The following is a 16,576-nucleotide window of genomic DNA, read 5'->3' on the forward strand; positions in this document are numbered from 1 at the left end:
ATGTTTTAGACAAGAGTAATAGATCAGACGTAATAGAAGTACCAGACGTATAAGAAATACACTAATTAGTTTGGTCTAGTAATTGAAAATTAATAATGGAAACATAGCCGACAGATTGCCGGAAGAGCTGCAAAAGAATAGACCTGCGTGCCATATAATAGAGATAGAAACAGATACAGATCTAAATTGAAAAAAAATCGATACCGCTCAAAAAACTACGTAAAAAACATTCAGCGATAAATTAATAAAGCTTGTTAAAATTCATTCCACAGAGGCCTCTTATTAGGGACCTTTACTGCACATATGAGTTAATTTGACCTTAAACAAATTCGAATTAAACTTAAGTTTAGCAAACCAGGGACGGAACCATTCAAGTCTCCTTGTAGCAAATGGGCGACAGTGTAATAAGCGTTGTAAGTTGTGGAGTCTGAGAGAGATTCATTCAACCAGGTTTCGTCCCAAGGAAGACGCGATCCCAAACCGTACGTACGGCAACAAGCATGCTCCTGCAACCAATCAAGAGTTTGAACAAAGTTGTTGTTAACTTCTTGCGAAAATGTATTCACATTCGGTAAGCATTCATCTCGAACTTTTTGTTTCCATGTCTCTTCACCATAATCCAGGTACCATTGATCGCAAAGGACAGTAACACTTCTCCCTAGACCCTCAATTGTTTTGAATAAGTCCTTGACTAGGTTGAAAAGCAATTTATGTTGAAACACTATATAGAGTGTTTTTGAGGGCGAAATTTGACAACGTATCGAGTACTTTTTTCGTATACCACCTAGGTCAAAAATTCTTTCCCTCTCATAGTGTACTCGGACAGTGACACTCCTCCCTAAAACCTCAATTGTTTTGAATAAGTCCTTGACTAGGTTGCAAAGCAATTTATGTTGAAACACTAAATAGCGAGTTTTTGAGAGCGAAATTTGACAACTTACCGAGTACTTCTTTCGTATACACAATAAATCAAAACAACTTTCCCTCTCAGACTGTACTCGGGCAGTGACACTCCTCCCTAGACTCTCAATTCATTTGAATAAGTCCTTGACTAGGTTGAAAAGCAATTTATGTTGAAACACTATATAGCGAGTTTTTGAGCGCGAAATTTGACAACGTATCGAGTACTTTTTTGTATATCACCTAGGTCAAAAATTCTTTTTCTCTCATACTGTACTCGGACAGTGACACTCCGCCCTAGACCCTCAATTCATTTGAATAAGTCCTTGACTAGGTTGAAAAGCAATTTATGTTGAAACTCTATATAGCGAGTTTTTGAGAGCGAAATTTGACAACTCACCCAGTACTTTTTTCGTAAACACCCTAGATCCAAAATTCTTTCCCTCTCAGACTGTACTCAGACAGTAACACTCCTCCCTAGATCCTCAATTCATTTGAATAAGTTCTTGACTAGTTTGAAAAGCAATTTATGTTGAAACACTATATAGCGAGTTTTTGAGAGCGAAATTTGACAACTTACCAAGTAATTTTTTCGAATACACCCTAGATCAAAAATTCTTTCCCTCTCAGACTGTACTCAGACAGTAACACTCCTCCCTAGATCCTCAATTCATTTGAATAAGTTCTTGACTAGTTTGAAAAGCAATTTATGTTGAAACACTATATAGCGAGTTTTTGAGAGCGAAATTTGACAACTTACCGAGTACTTCTTTCGTATACACAATAAATCAAAACAACTTTCCCTCTCAGACTGTACTCGGGCAGTGACACTCCTCCCTAGACTCTCAATTCATTTGAATAAGTCCTTGACTAGGTTGAAAAGCAATTTATGTTGAAACACTATATAGCGAGTTTTTGAGCGCGAAATTTGACAACGTATCGAGTACTTTTTTGTATATCACCTAGGTCAAAAATTCTTTTTCTCTCATACTGTACTCGGACAGTGACACTCCGCCCTAGACCCTCAATTCATTTGAATAAGTCCTTGACTAGGTTGAAAAGCAATTTATGTTGAAACTCTATATAGCGAGTTTTTGAGAGCGAAATTTGACAACTCACCCAGTACTTTTTTCGTAAACACCCTAGATCCAAAATTCTTTCCCTCTCAGACTGTACTCAGACAGTAACACTCCTCCCTAGATCCTCAATTCATTTGAATAAGTTCTTGACTAGTTTGAAAAGCAATTTATGTTGAAACACTATATAGCGAGTTTTTGAGAGCGAAATTTGACAACTTACCAAGTACTTTTTTCGAATACACCCTAGATCAAAAATTCTTTCCCTCTCAGACTGTACTCAGACAGTAACACTCCTCCCTAGACCCTCAATTGTTTTGAATAAGTCCTTGACTAGGTTGAAAAGCAATTTATGTTGAAACACTATAGCGAGTTTTTGAGCGCGAAATTTGACAACGTATCGAGTACTTTTTTCGTATACACCCTAGATCAAAAATTCTTTCCCTCTTAGACTGTACTTGGGCAGTGACACTCCTCCCGAGACCCTCAATTCAATTGCATAACTCCTTGACTGTACTGAAAATCACTTTTTTTGAAAACGCAAACGAATATTTTTGAGCTCGAAAATTATTTAGTACTTTCTTCCCAGACCAGCTAGATCAATTATTAGCTTTGCAAGAAACTCCCACGAAGTGGGAGTTCGGACCGAGAGGCCGCTCAGAAAACCGATGCTGTGCGGTGCACAGCAAACCAGACCAAAAAAAAGCGCACGCAAACAAAAAAGCGCAACCGAACAAAAAAGCGCAAATCCAAGAAAAGCGCAAAGCTTCAACGAACCTTCTTGCTTTGCAAGAACACATTCCCACGATGTGGGAACACGGACCAAAAAACCGGTCCAAAAACCTCAGCTCTGCTTTGTTAGTGTACATAAAAAAACATCAACACATCAAAGACAACACACGAGACGCACGGCCACCCCCACCCAGCGACCCCCCCCCCGGCGCCAAACCGACACCCACCCCCCCCGACCCCCCCCAAAACACCAACCGACCAACGCCAAATTTTGGCATGAGTTCTGGAACAATGCCATGGAATTCAGAGAGCATGGAAATGCATTTTGCAATGAATACGAGATTAAGTTACGAAGTTACGTCACGAATGACGGACGTCAGAAACGCCCAAAATGACCCAAATTACGGTCGACTCGCGGGCTAATTTCACTCTTTTTTGAAAACAACACTGTATGACATTTATACCATTGAAACTGTCTTGAACTAAGCTGTTCATATCACTAAACAAAATGGAAAAATTCCACCTATACACAGAGTTATTAGCAAAAACTGACCGAGTCAGATCAAAAATTGGGTCGTTTCCCATGCTCGTACACAAATTTACAACTTCTGGTGAATATTTTCCCAGGTTTCATTATATCAAAAGAAAGCACGCATAATGAGCTCTCTAACTATGCAACTCAATAGGAAAAAAAATTACTGTTGGCAGAGTTATTAACGATCGAGCCTTTGGTACCAAATGACCAAAAAGTTACCTGCATCATCCAAAATGTCAAATATGTCAAACAAGTAATTTACCTAAAACAACCAAAATTTGCTGACAGTATCAATGGCATACACTGAGTCTAACGGACCAATTAACAAGCTTTAAATCGCATTATAGGTGATGTGACAGAGCTCTGTATGTACCGGTACCCTGCTTCAGCAGGTCAAAAATGGGGTACCTGTCCTGGCCAATTTCTCGAAAACGGCTGATCGAAACGAAACGACACCTATATCAAAACAAAGCTCAGCTCAAGCTGGGTTTAACAAAAAAAGTTTCATCAAAATCGGTTCACTCTACAACGAGTTATTGCTAAGTAAAGGTACCGTACCAAATGATCAAAAAAGCAGAGTACTCCTGCTGCAGAGCCAAAATTGACCATCTAAACCTGCGAAAACGCTATATAAAGTATACATATTCGGAATCTACGTTAGACGAGCTATTCAAAACACTAATTTTGTCACCAGAAATGACAAAATTCAAAGCTTCAAGGTGGTGTACCGGATGGTGTCAACTGCTTCTGGGGCTAAAACCGAGGGCAAGTTTACTGGCCAATTTCTCTAAAACCGCGGAACAAAAATAAAGCCTCTTAACACAGTTTGTATCACTGCTTGAGATACGCATCATATTAAAAAAGGAGCCCAATCGGTGCACTCTAGAAGAAGTTATAGCAAATGTAGGTACCCTAACAAATGTCCAAAAAAGCGAGGTGACCTGACTTCAGAGCCAAATTTGACCATCACAATTCCGTAAAACGCTATGGAAAATATATATGGGGATACTCCCCACTAACTGAGGATTCTAAAACACTAACATTTTTTTTCGCAAATCAGCTGTTTTGTTGTACCGAGAATTGGGCCATCCAGAACAGCCCAAAAATTCGACTTTTTTCAAATTTAAGCATGAATAACTTTCTGATAAGACCAATTTGAGAAACCAACCAAATACTGCAAGCAAGAGGGGTTCAGTGTCAGCAAAATGCGACTACTCCCATTTAATTTGGTTTAGTACTTTAGAAGATATTAACAAAATACTATTTTATACCTCAATTTTGGGGCTAACAGCGAAGCCCAAGATCTCCGGAACCGGGGTAAAGCAACGTGACAGAGCGTTTCCGGCGTATTTGTGGGTGTAACTCTGGTCCACTTCCACGTTTTAGGTCACGGCAAACCTTCATGGTGAGGTGGCAAAAAATTTCCCACCTCACCATGAAGGTTATGAGGTTTTGTATGTTTTGACATAAAACAACATCCACAGAAAACTGATGAAATAGTGAAAAAAGAAAAATTGTTGAATTAACCCAATTATTTGATTTCATTAGCTTCAACAGCCTAAATGGTGTCTAGAAAACACAAAACGCACGCCCAAAAACTTGTTCAATTGCTCAAAACACCACTCAGCCATAAAATTTGAGAAAAGATTTGTTTTTCTGCATTCATTATGGAATAACATTTCTGAAGAGTATTTCCAGTGACTGTGAAGCGCCATTCCACAAAAGCACGTCTTATCAGCAACAGATTAAGCCAATAATCACTCGTTTTGGTCAAAAATTGAATGAGAAATTCGAAAAACCACAAAACATTAAGTTCCTTTCTCAATATGATAAATTCACAAGTTCTTTCCTCCAACTTTTTGATTAGGGCCACTTGAGAAACCAATAAACACTGCCAGTAAGGGGGTTTAGGACCAACAAAATGCGACAATAGCCGTCCAATTTATCACAAAATTTTTTGAGGAATCGTTAAACACATGAAGCGTACCCCCGACTTTTGGTCTAATAGGAAACACCAACTTCTCCAACAATTAAGCAGAACGGCTAAAAACGGCGCCATGTGGACAATTCTGAACGCAATTCAAGTTCAAGTCCACTCAGTAGTTAATAAAATCCAAGACTGCGAAGTGGGAAAAAGGCCAGGGTGTTTTGTGTGATTTGACAAAAAAGAACTCAAACAAGAACTTCATGATTTCGCAAAAAATGATGAATTCCCAAAAACTAGTTGATGATAAGTTCACTAGATGAATTCTCAAACTAGTGTCGGGTCGTTTGGGCTTTGTTTGAGAATTCATCCAGTGAACTTATCATCAACTAGTTTTTGGGAATTCATTATTTTTTGGGAAATCATGAAATTCTTGTTTGAGTTCTTTTTTGTCAAATCACACAAAACACCCTGGCTTTTTCCCACTTCGCAGTCTTGGATTTTAATAACTACTCAGAGGACTTGAATTTGAATTGCGTTCAGAATCCTACACTAGAGTTCATAACATAATTTGCACATAACAACAACCATCACTACAATAAAAACCACATAACTTCATATTAACGCTTAAAAAGATAATTTTTTTCAAGTGTAAAAATAAATTGTTGTTTGCTCAGTCCGATATAAAAAAAGACTGATAGAACTAGCAGGCACATATAAAATGGAACAAAAGGCTGTCTTGTTTTCCGATTCGACTGAGTATTTTAGGAGATATCAAAAGAACAGTAAACTGAAAACTGACTTTGGGGCCATAAAGTGCAATTATCTTCAGAACTTGCTTACGGTCGCTTCTGGCTACAACCTAGTGACTTTATAATAGTTTTGATTCAATCAATTGTTAGAAATGGTGTTCAGTTTGCATTGTAGAGCTCAAATAAGAACATTGAATGGAAAATTGTCAAGCTGCAACGTATTGATCCACTTTACCCCATTTTTATATTAGTTTAATCTTTTTTCGCGAAAAATTAATTTTTGGTCCAAATAAACTTTTCATAACTATAAATTTTGCGTTTTGTTTCCAGTTGGAATTCAAAAACTATGGTTTTAAAGCGTGGTGTTTTTCTTTTCTAACAAAGAAAAGCTAAGATCGCCTATATTGAGCTTCATATTGTAACTTGTTATTTGTCCATGAGACAGGAGATGTTAGTTTGTTCAAAAAATGAAAAACCTATATGCACAACAAAAAAATTGTTTTTATTCTGAAACGTTAATTTGAAGCCGGAAAATGTCTCTACAGTGACAAATTGGTCATTTTCTGGGAAAACAATTGGTTTTCTTTTTACTCAAAAAATTGATTTTCTTTTTACTCGCGGTTTGTCTCATTATTTAGAGGAAAGTTTTTGTGAGCGTTATGTAAGTTTCATACCTCATTGTAAAATTCACATCCTGAGACCAAAAACAATAATGGAAAATAATTGCCACATAAACCTTTACTCTTCATACTTTGAAAATGCGTTTGGTTTGGCAAAAAACTCCCAAAATCAGATAATTGGGGCAAAAAAGTATCTACCTCATTTTGATATAAAAAGGAGGACTGCACTTGATATAAATCTGCTAATGACAGTATGTGGAAAGGTTTTCTTTGACTCGTCTCTGGTAAACAGGTTTCCGCAAATTGGAATTTCACATTTTGTTCTCTTTTAAATTAGGAAAAGGGGCCATAAAGTGCAATTATCTACAGAACTTGCTTACGTTCCCTACTGGCTACAAACTATTGACTTTATAATAGTTTTGACTCACTCAATTGTTGAAATTGGTGTTCAGTTTGCATTGTAGAGCTCAAAAAAGAACATTGAATAAAAAATTGTCAAGCTGCAACATGTTGATCCACTTTACCCCATTTTTATATGAGTTTAAGCTTTTTTCGCGAAAAACTAATTTTTGCCCAAATAAACCTGCCTGACAAACCAATATATTTTGCGCTTTGTTTCCAGTTGGTATTCATAAACTAAGGTGGTAAAGCGTGGTGTTTTGCTTTTCTAACAAAGAAAAGCTAAGATCGCCTACATTTGCTTCATATTGGAACTTGTTATTTGTCCATGAGACAGGAGATGTTAGTTTATTCAAAAAAAGAAAAACCTATTTTCACAACAAAAAATTGTTTCTACTCTGCAACGTTAATTTGCAGCCGGAAAATTTTTCTGCGGAGACCAATTGGTCATTTTGTTGGAAAACAATTGGTTTTCTTTTTACTTAAAAAATGTTTTCGCGGTTTATCTCATTATTTAGAGGAAATTTTTTGTGAGCGTTATGTAAGTTTCATATCTCATTGTAAAATTCACATCCTGAGACCAAAAACAATAATGGAAAATAATTGCCACATAAACCTTTACTCTTCATGCTTTGATAATGCGTTTGGTTTGGCAAAAAACTCCCATAATCAGATAATTGGGGCAAAAAAAGTATCTACCTCATTTTGATATAAAAAGGAGCCCTGCACTTGATATAAATCTGCTAATGACAGTATCTGGAATTAGTTTTTTTGACTCGTCTCTGGTATACAGGTTTCCGCATATTGTAATTTCACATTTTGTTCATTTTTAAATTAAGAAAAGGGGCCATAAAGTGCAATTATCTACAGAACTTGGTTACATTCCCTACTGGCTACAAACTATTGACTTTATAATAGTTTTGGTTCAATCAAATGTTGAAATTGGTGTTCAGTTTGCATTGTAGAGCTCAAAAAAGAACATTGAATGGTAAATTGTCAAGCTGCAACATGTTGATCCACTTTACCCCTTTTCATATGAGTTTAAGATTTTTTTTGCGAAAATATATTTTTTGGTCAAAATAAACCTTGCATACCTATAAATTTTTTGTTTTGTTTCCAGTTGGAATTCATAAACTAAGGTTTTAAAGCGTGGTGTTTTAATTTTCTAACAAAGAAATGCTAAGATCGCCTATATTGAGCTTCATATTGGAACTTAATATTTGTCCATGAGACAGGAGATGTTAGTTTGCTCAAAAAAAGGAGAACCTATATGCACAACAAAAAAAATTGTTTCTATTCTGCAATGTTAACTTGCAGCCGGAAATTGTTTCTGCAGAGACAAACTGGTCATTTTCTTGGAAAACAATTGGTTTTCTTTTTACTTAAAAAATAATTTCGCGGTTTATCTCATTATTTAGAGGAAATTTTTTGTGAGCGTTATGTAAAATTCATATCTCATTGTAAAATTCGCATCCTGAGACCAAAAACAATAATGGAAAACAATTGCCACATAAACCTTTACTCTTCATACTTTGAAAATGCGTTTGGTTTGGCAAAAAACTCCCATAATCAGATAATTGGGGCAAAAAAAGTATCTACCCCTTTTTGATATAAAAAGGAGCACTGCACTTGATATAAATCTGCTAATGCAGTATATGGAATTAGTTTTTTTGACTCGTCTCTGGTATACAGGTTTCCGCATATTGAAATTTCACATTTTGTTCTCTTTTAAATTAAGAAAAGGGGCCAAAAAGTGCAATTATCTACAGAACTTGGTTACATTCCCTACTGGCTACAAACTATTGACTTTATAATAGTTTTGATTCAATCAAATGTGGAAATTGGTGTTCAGTTTGCATTGTAGAGCTCAAAAAAGAACATTGAATGGTAAATTGTCAAGCTGCAACATGTTGATCCACTTTACCCCTTTTTCATATGAGTTTAAGATTTTTTTGCGAAAATATATTTTTTGGTCAAAATAAACCTTGCATACCTATAAATTTTTTGTTTTGTTTCCAGTTGGAATTCATAAACTAAGGTTTTAAAGCGTGGTGTTTTTTTTTCTAACAAAGAAAAGCTAAGATCGCCTAAGGAGTGGAAGGGACGGAAGTGTCTGAAGTGAAAGAAGGAGAGGAAGGGGAGGATGGAGTGGGTCCGGAGGAGTATGAAAACCTAGGGAAGGGTGCCGAGGATTTGGAAGATGAAGGCGAGGAAGAGGGCGAAGGGGAGGAGCCCGGGTTGAATTTTTCCGCCCAAAATGATGTAAGAGTGGGGCTGCAATGGGAGGACTTTTTCGGAAAGTGCTGCTCAAAACTCTTACGTCTTTTCGGGCTAAAGAGACGTAAGAGTTTATTAAAAGTCCTCCCTGAAAAGTCCTCCCATTGCAGCCCACTATTACATGGCAAGTTCAGTCATGGGGGGTAATTCCTGAAAAATCCTCCCATTGCAGCCCATTGCAGCCCACTCTTACATGGCAATTTCAGTCATGGGGGGTAATTCCTGAAAAGTCCTCCCATTGCAGCCCATTGCAGCCCACTCTTACATGGCAATTTCAGTCATGGGGGGTAATTCCTGAAAAGTTCTCCCATTGCAGCCCATTGCAGCCCACTCTTACACGGCAATGTTAGTCATGGGTGGTAATTCCTGAAAAGTCCTCCCATTGCAGCCCACTTTTACATGGCAATTTCAGTCATGGGGAATAATTCCTGAAAAATCCTCCCATTGCAGCCCATTGCAGCCCACTCTTACATGGCAAGTTCAGTCATGGGGGGTAATTCCTGAAAAGTTCTCCCATTGCAGCCCATTGCAGCCCACTCTTACATGGCAATTTCAGTCATGGGGGGTAATTCCTGAAAAGTCCTCCCATTGCAGCCCATTGCAGCCCACTCTTACATGGCAATTTCAGTCATGGGGGTTAATTCCTGAAAAGTTCTCCCATTGCAGCCCATTGCAGCCCATTCTTACACGGCAATGTTAGTCATGGGTGGTAATTCCTGAAAAGTCCTCCCATTGCAGCCCATTGCAGCCCACTTTTACATGGCAATTTCAGTCATGGGGAATAATTCCTGAAAAATCCTCCCATTGCAGCCCATTGCAGCCCACTCTTACATGGCAAGTTCAGTCATGGGGGGTAATTCCTGAAAAATCCTCCCATTGCAGCCCATTGCAGCCCACTCTTACATGGCAATTTCAGTCATGGGGGGTAATTCCTGAAAAGTCCTCCCATTGCAGCCCATTGCAGCCCACTCTTACATGGCAATTTCAGTCATGGGGGGTAATTCCTGAAAAGTCCTCCCATTGCAGCCCATTGCAGCCCACTCTTACATGGCAATTTCAGTCAGGGGGGGTAATTCCTGAAAAGTTCTCCCATTGCAGCCCGTTGCAGCCCACTCTTACATGGCAATTTCAGTCATGGGGGGTAATTCCTGAAAAGTCCTCCCATTGCAGCCCATTGCAGCCCACTCTTACATGGCAATTTCAGTCATGGGGGGTAATTCCTGAAAAGTCCTCCCATTGCAGCCCATTGCAGCCCACTCTTACATGGCAATTTCAGTCATGGGGGATAATTCCTGAAAAGTCCTCCCATTGCAGCTCATTGCAGCCCACTCTTACATGGCAATTTTAGTCATGGGGGGTAATTCCTCAAAAGTTCTCCCATTGCATCCCAACTCTTACATCATTTTACCCCCTCTGAACAAATTACCCCCACACTCTTACATCAATTTACCCCCCATAGACAAATTACCCCCCCCCACTCTTACATCAAAATGGGAGGATTTTAGGGAGGACATTCGACCCGGGCTAACATGGGAAATACCCCAACACTATTCTCTTTTTCCTTTTCAGATTTATGCCATTTGACGACATTCGGGACAATACGAGATTAAGCGGTTCTTCATTTAGTCAAATTCGGTCTCAATCCTTACTCGGGTGTGCTATTCTGTGTACAAAAAGACACAATTGCACAAGTTTCAATTATTGTTATCGTTTCGTGTGCAAAATGAACAGCGGCGATGCTTACAGGAAAATTTTTCCATCCAGTTTCCATCAAACAAAAATTGGGAAAAAAATTGTATTTTGCCCCTAGTTTAGTGGAAGGGTCAAAATTAAAGAATTACAACCATAAATATAAATTACAAAATAGTAGAGTTATGCAAATGTTCCAAAAAAATTGTTTTTGTCGTGATTTTTGTTTCAAAAAATTTCAAACTAGGTAGGACTGATAAGCTCAAGATTTGGACTTTTCCAACCTTTTTTTGTTGGTCAAGAATGGTCATTTTAGAAGACACTGATATCACATTTTGAGAATAATAATCGTTTTTTTTTCTTTATCTCTCTAAAATTGATGGTGCCTAAAATTGGCTTCCATTTAAAATATAGTGCGAAAAATTTGGTTCGAGCACAAGTCCAGATAATAGCTAAAATCGAACTGAAGGCTTTTCATGGCGATACTGAATCTTCTTTATGTTAAATCCCGAACAAAAACGACGCCACCAACGAAAAAATTATGGGAAGTTTAGTCGTCTTTGGCTAGAAAAAGACAACGATACCGACGATTTCTTATGTTTAAAAACCGAAAATTTCTCAACTAGGGAGTTCCAGCTCGGTGTGCTCAGACAACGTTTCGGTCAAGCAGGGACTCGCTATAGGTCGAGGTCCAAATTAATCTTCACTCCTTACCCGATAAGCCCAGTTCAATCGATACCCAGGTTGAGGTGCCAGACCGAAAGTCGATATGTCCAGACCGTCCCAGACGGAAAGTGTCTATGTCCAGACCCTCCCAGACGGAAAGTGCCTATATCCAGACTTTCGTGCGTTCAAAATTTTTCGTGCGTTCATCGTGCGTTCAAAACTCCCTATGTCCAGACTTTCGTGCGTTCAAAATCTTATATGACCAGACTTTAGTGCGTTCCAAATTAAAATTGGTGCGCTCATTTGTGCGTTCAAAAACACCTATGTCCAGACTTTCGTGCGTTCAAACGTGTTTATGTCCAGACTTTCGCGGGTTCAAAATCTTATATGACCAGACTTTAGTCCGTTCTAAATGAAAAATCGTGCGCTCATTTGTGCGTTCATGTCCAGACTATCGTGCGTTCAAAAACACTCATGTCCAGACTTTCGTGCGATCAAAAATGCGTATGTCCAGACTTTCGCGCGTTCAAAATCTTATATGACCAGACTTTAGTGCGTTCTAAATGAAAAATCGTGCGCTCATTTGTGCGTTCAAGTCCAGACTATCGTGCGTTCAAAAACACTCATGTCCAGACTTTCGTGCGTTCAAAATTGCATATGTCCAGACTATCGTGCGTTCATTTTTTTTCCAGACCGTGTAATTTTGAACGCACGACGCCACCTTGTGCGTTCATTTCGGTCTGGACATATCGACTTTCGGTCTGAGACCTCAACCTGGGTAGTATCAACTGTTTACGTAGCTGCAATTAATTTCATCGGTACGTAAATTTGCGACAACAGATATTAAAGCAACCGATATCTAAACTGATGTTTTTAACAAATGAAGGAGCGCTGTTTTGCTTTTTTTTAGTTCAATAATAAACTAAACACCTCAAACTACACACAAATTTATCACTTATTTATAACATAAAATTTCTGTCGTTTTCTAATCAATGACAAACATATTTCAACAAAAAGGAACAGTTGATGCGCTTGACGCGCAATAAAATTCTTTGTATTAATAGGTCATTCGGAAAGTTGACGTCTGTTGCCATTCCTCAAATTCTTAGTCTTTCTTAGTTTTTTTTTATTTCTCCCATATTTTTAAATTATTGAAAAATTTTTGACCAAACTTTACAAAGTTGAGTTATCATTGAAGAATATGCTAAATAGAAGAATTTGAAATAAAGAATATGAATTGAAAAAACTGCAGACAATATCGGTCATTTTTTTGAGATTTTAACTTCATCTTGTTTACGGAGGTTTCTGAGAAAAAATTAAATCACATCAACATGAGGGCAGTTTATTTTTAACTTCATAACAAATAATTGATCTACCCGTTCAAAGAGGGGCATTTTGTTGAACTTTGTTGTCATGCAATTCTATAAGAGTTCAACAAATAAAGTCCGAATAAACTGTGTAACATCCCCTTTAACTAAACTTCTAGAGGATTTAAGGTACTAGTAGCTGGCTTTTTAAAATATCCCTGTGAGATTCTGCTCTTTGACATAATGCTATAATAAAATATGTAACCTATATGAAACAAAACATGGAAACGAAAAAACAGAAACTACAAATATCTTGTTTTTAAAGAAAAGTTATATAATCTCAACGTTGAGAATTTAGCAAACAAAACAGCAACCATCTGATATTCTAACGATTACGCCTAATGTGTGGTCAAACATAACGATTCAAAAATAATTCATCGGTATGAATTCAACGAGTCATTTACACACATGAGAGTAAATATAGATGAAGTTATGTGGGCGCCAATTTTATTAGGGGTGGGGGTGTACGCAAATAAAAGCTCGTTTTTCCGGCTCATTGATGGATGCGATATAAAGAATAAAAACATTTGGAAAATATACCGCGCATTGAAGGCTGAGGTATTTATTTTAGAAATGTTGAATTCAATCAGTCAATTTAAGAACTAATTTTCAAAAAAACTAAAATGTTTTGAGGAGATGAATATTGAATTGACTTTAATGAAGCGGAAACATTTCCTGTTTTAAGTCATAAAATATATCTTTATTACATTACCAAGAAGCAGAAAAATTTCAAATTTAAACAAAAGTTGACCAAGAGTTTTTTCAGTGAAAAGATTAAATTTTATAATTTACTTGAACTTTAAGCTCCGTCAACGTATTATTTTCAATTCATATATACCACGACCGAGCTCTCATTTTTAAGCGCTGAATCATATTAACGTTTATTCTGTATTTTAATCTGTCATGTATCCTGATCTTTTCAAACGTTCAAAGATCAAAGTAAAAAATATCAGAAAATTATCATAAAAATAGAATACAAAAAATTGGAAAAATCTTTTGTCCGCCCTACATTGGATTTATTTCGGGGGAGGGGGGTGACCGAGAGCCGGAACCGAGAATTCTAGTAGACACAATCGATTGTCCACACAGTTCTGGTAACGTGTCTTTACATATTGGGACACCAGCTTTCATGAAATTTTGTCATGTTCGATCTTCTGGTCTTTTCGGAACGATCGAAAATTTCAAATTCACATGAAATTTGTCTGCTCATGGTAAAAACCAAGTTTTAATCGGTCAAGTACAATATCATGATTTGAAAATTGTTTCTGAATTTGTCATGTTCGTAAATGCGTACAAATGTACTGAATATACTACCGATTCGGAACTGATTTTTCCAAGATTATCAATGGAACTGCTCGCCCAAACAGGTATTCTTGAAATTTCAGAATTTGTCACTCTTTTGAGTATACCTCACCAATCAATTCATTGCCTGGCATTCAACTAATGACTAATGAAAAATGTAAATGTATTGGTAACTTTAAAATGTGTCCACTAAAATTTTCTGAGTCCATAAACAATATTATCAAAACTTTTAGCAAGAGAAATGCATGAGATAAATAAACCGACAGTAAACAAAAATCAGACGCTTGATGGTGTGTCTTTTTAAAATGAAACCTTAATTTATATTTGATTCTCATTAAAAATCCCTGAGATAGCGCTGTCATAAAAGAAAGTCGATACAATACTGCAAATAAAACATATTTCCAAAAATTTTTTTATAAAAACTCATTCACATTTTAGTTAAACTACATAATCACTTTTCATAACTGCGGTCCTAATATTAGACGAAACAGTTACAAGATCGCACGCAAAATTGCATTAAAGTCCTTAATAAATTTGATATCATTATTTCAAAAGACATTAACAATTATTTTTGTAGCGAAAAACGCAAGCCAAATCTTAAGTAATACAGATGAATAGAAATCACCAATAACCTAATTGAAATTTTGATCAATGTTTTGTTTTTATAAAATATAATATTTTTGACAGCAATTTAAAATGAATTGAGAAAGCGCATTTATACTATTGAACGTATTTATTTTTTAAAAAGCTAGTTTTCCCTGCTACGCGATTATGAAGATGATTTCACGCAATTATGAAGATGATTTCACGTTAATTTCTTGCGCGTAACAACAAAAAAGGGAAAAAGGCAGTAATCATTAGCTCAAATTGTTTATCACAAAAAAAACTGACTTGATGGTTAGGTTATATTTATAATTAGGAGCCAAGTTTAAACAGTTTTCGAACCCTTAGAAATCTTTAGTTACCCCAGTCGAGACCAGAAGGTTATTTTGCAAGTTTCGGCAGAATCTTGCAAAAACTGCCCATCTTGCAAAATCTGGCAGAAAAATGGTTATCTTGCAAGACCTGGCAGAAAAATGGTTATCTTGCAAGATCTGGCAGAAAAATGGTTATCTTACAAGACCTGGCAGAAAAATGGTCATCTTGCAGGATCTGCCAGAAAAATGGTCATCTTGCAGGATCTGCCAGAAAAATGGTTAACTTGCAAGATTCTTGCAAGTTCGTTCCAGTCGAGCTGTCCTCTTATTGGCTCTCATTCATGCAACACATTTCATTTTGAGCAGAAATTAACTTAAGAATCAGTTGCGTGTTTTTTTTTAAGAAAAATAAAAAAATTAAATAGATTTTAATTCTGGAAATATGAATTATTTCAATAAAATAAATAAAAATCTGCTCTTCAGAACTGTTAACACAAAATAAATTACTTTTAAAAACAATTTCCTGCAACCTTATCACGATTTACAACACTACACGTCTTAACTTTTCTTAGATTAACTTTTCTGATGAAAAAAGTATGAGATATTATTCTTTGCATCTTAACTAGCTTCCTTTAATTTAATTCAGCTCATTACGTTAAAATTTTCTTGCCAATGGACAAAAAGTGTGATTTTTTACTGCTTGCCATTTTTTATGGGCGTCGAAGGACTTTAGAAGAGCTGTCGCGCAAATCTCTTGTTGTCAGAATTAATCGCCTTAACCAATTCATCTTGTAGGATCTTGTGCAAAAGGAGTGGATAAATTAGAGGATTCTAGCAGAGAAATGATTATCTTGTACGATTCTGGCAGAAAAATGTTTATCTTGCAAGATAACCATTCGAAATCGACTGGAGTAACTTTTCTTTCTGTTTTATACTTGCAGGCTGCAAAAGATCACATGTTATTTACATACGTGCCTGCCTTTACTTGTGGTTGCATGTGATCATTTTTTTGTGACCATTTTTGTATGCATTGTTTTTGCAACGATTTAGAGAGCTCTGAATAAAAAATTGGGGTTTCAATTTGAGTGATTTAAGTGAAAGCTAAAAGCGCAGCGTTTTTTAAGAACTGTGAAAAAAAATGTACCGTTAAAAGTCACAATTGTCGCAAAAACAAACCGCTAAATTTACTGCATTTCTGACACAAATTCGCCACATTTTTCATTTTAACACCAAAAACTTCGTCTTTTGTGGTGAAATTTTTCTCTTCACAGTTACTCACGATGGTGGGGGCAATTAATGACACATGCTTTAACATGCCAATTAAATCCGCTAGCAAATTAACCCTGAATTAGTTTGACAGCCTCGCATGTCCTCTGGAGGGTAATATATTTTCGTTCGATCCTTTCCATCTGTGCCGCCC

The sequence above is a fragment of the Convolutriloba macropyga genome, chromosome 13 (genome assembly GCF_964194025.1).
Source record: "Convolutriloba macropyga chromosome 13, txConMacr16.3, whole genome shotgun sequence".
Classification (NCBI taxonomy): domain Eukaryota; kingdom Metazoa; phylum Xenacoelomorpha; order Acoela; family Convolutidae; genus Convolutriloba; species Convolutriloba macropyga.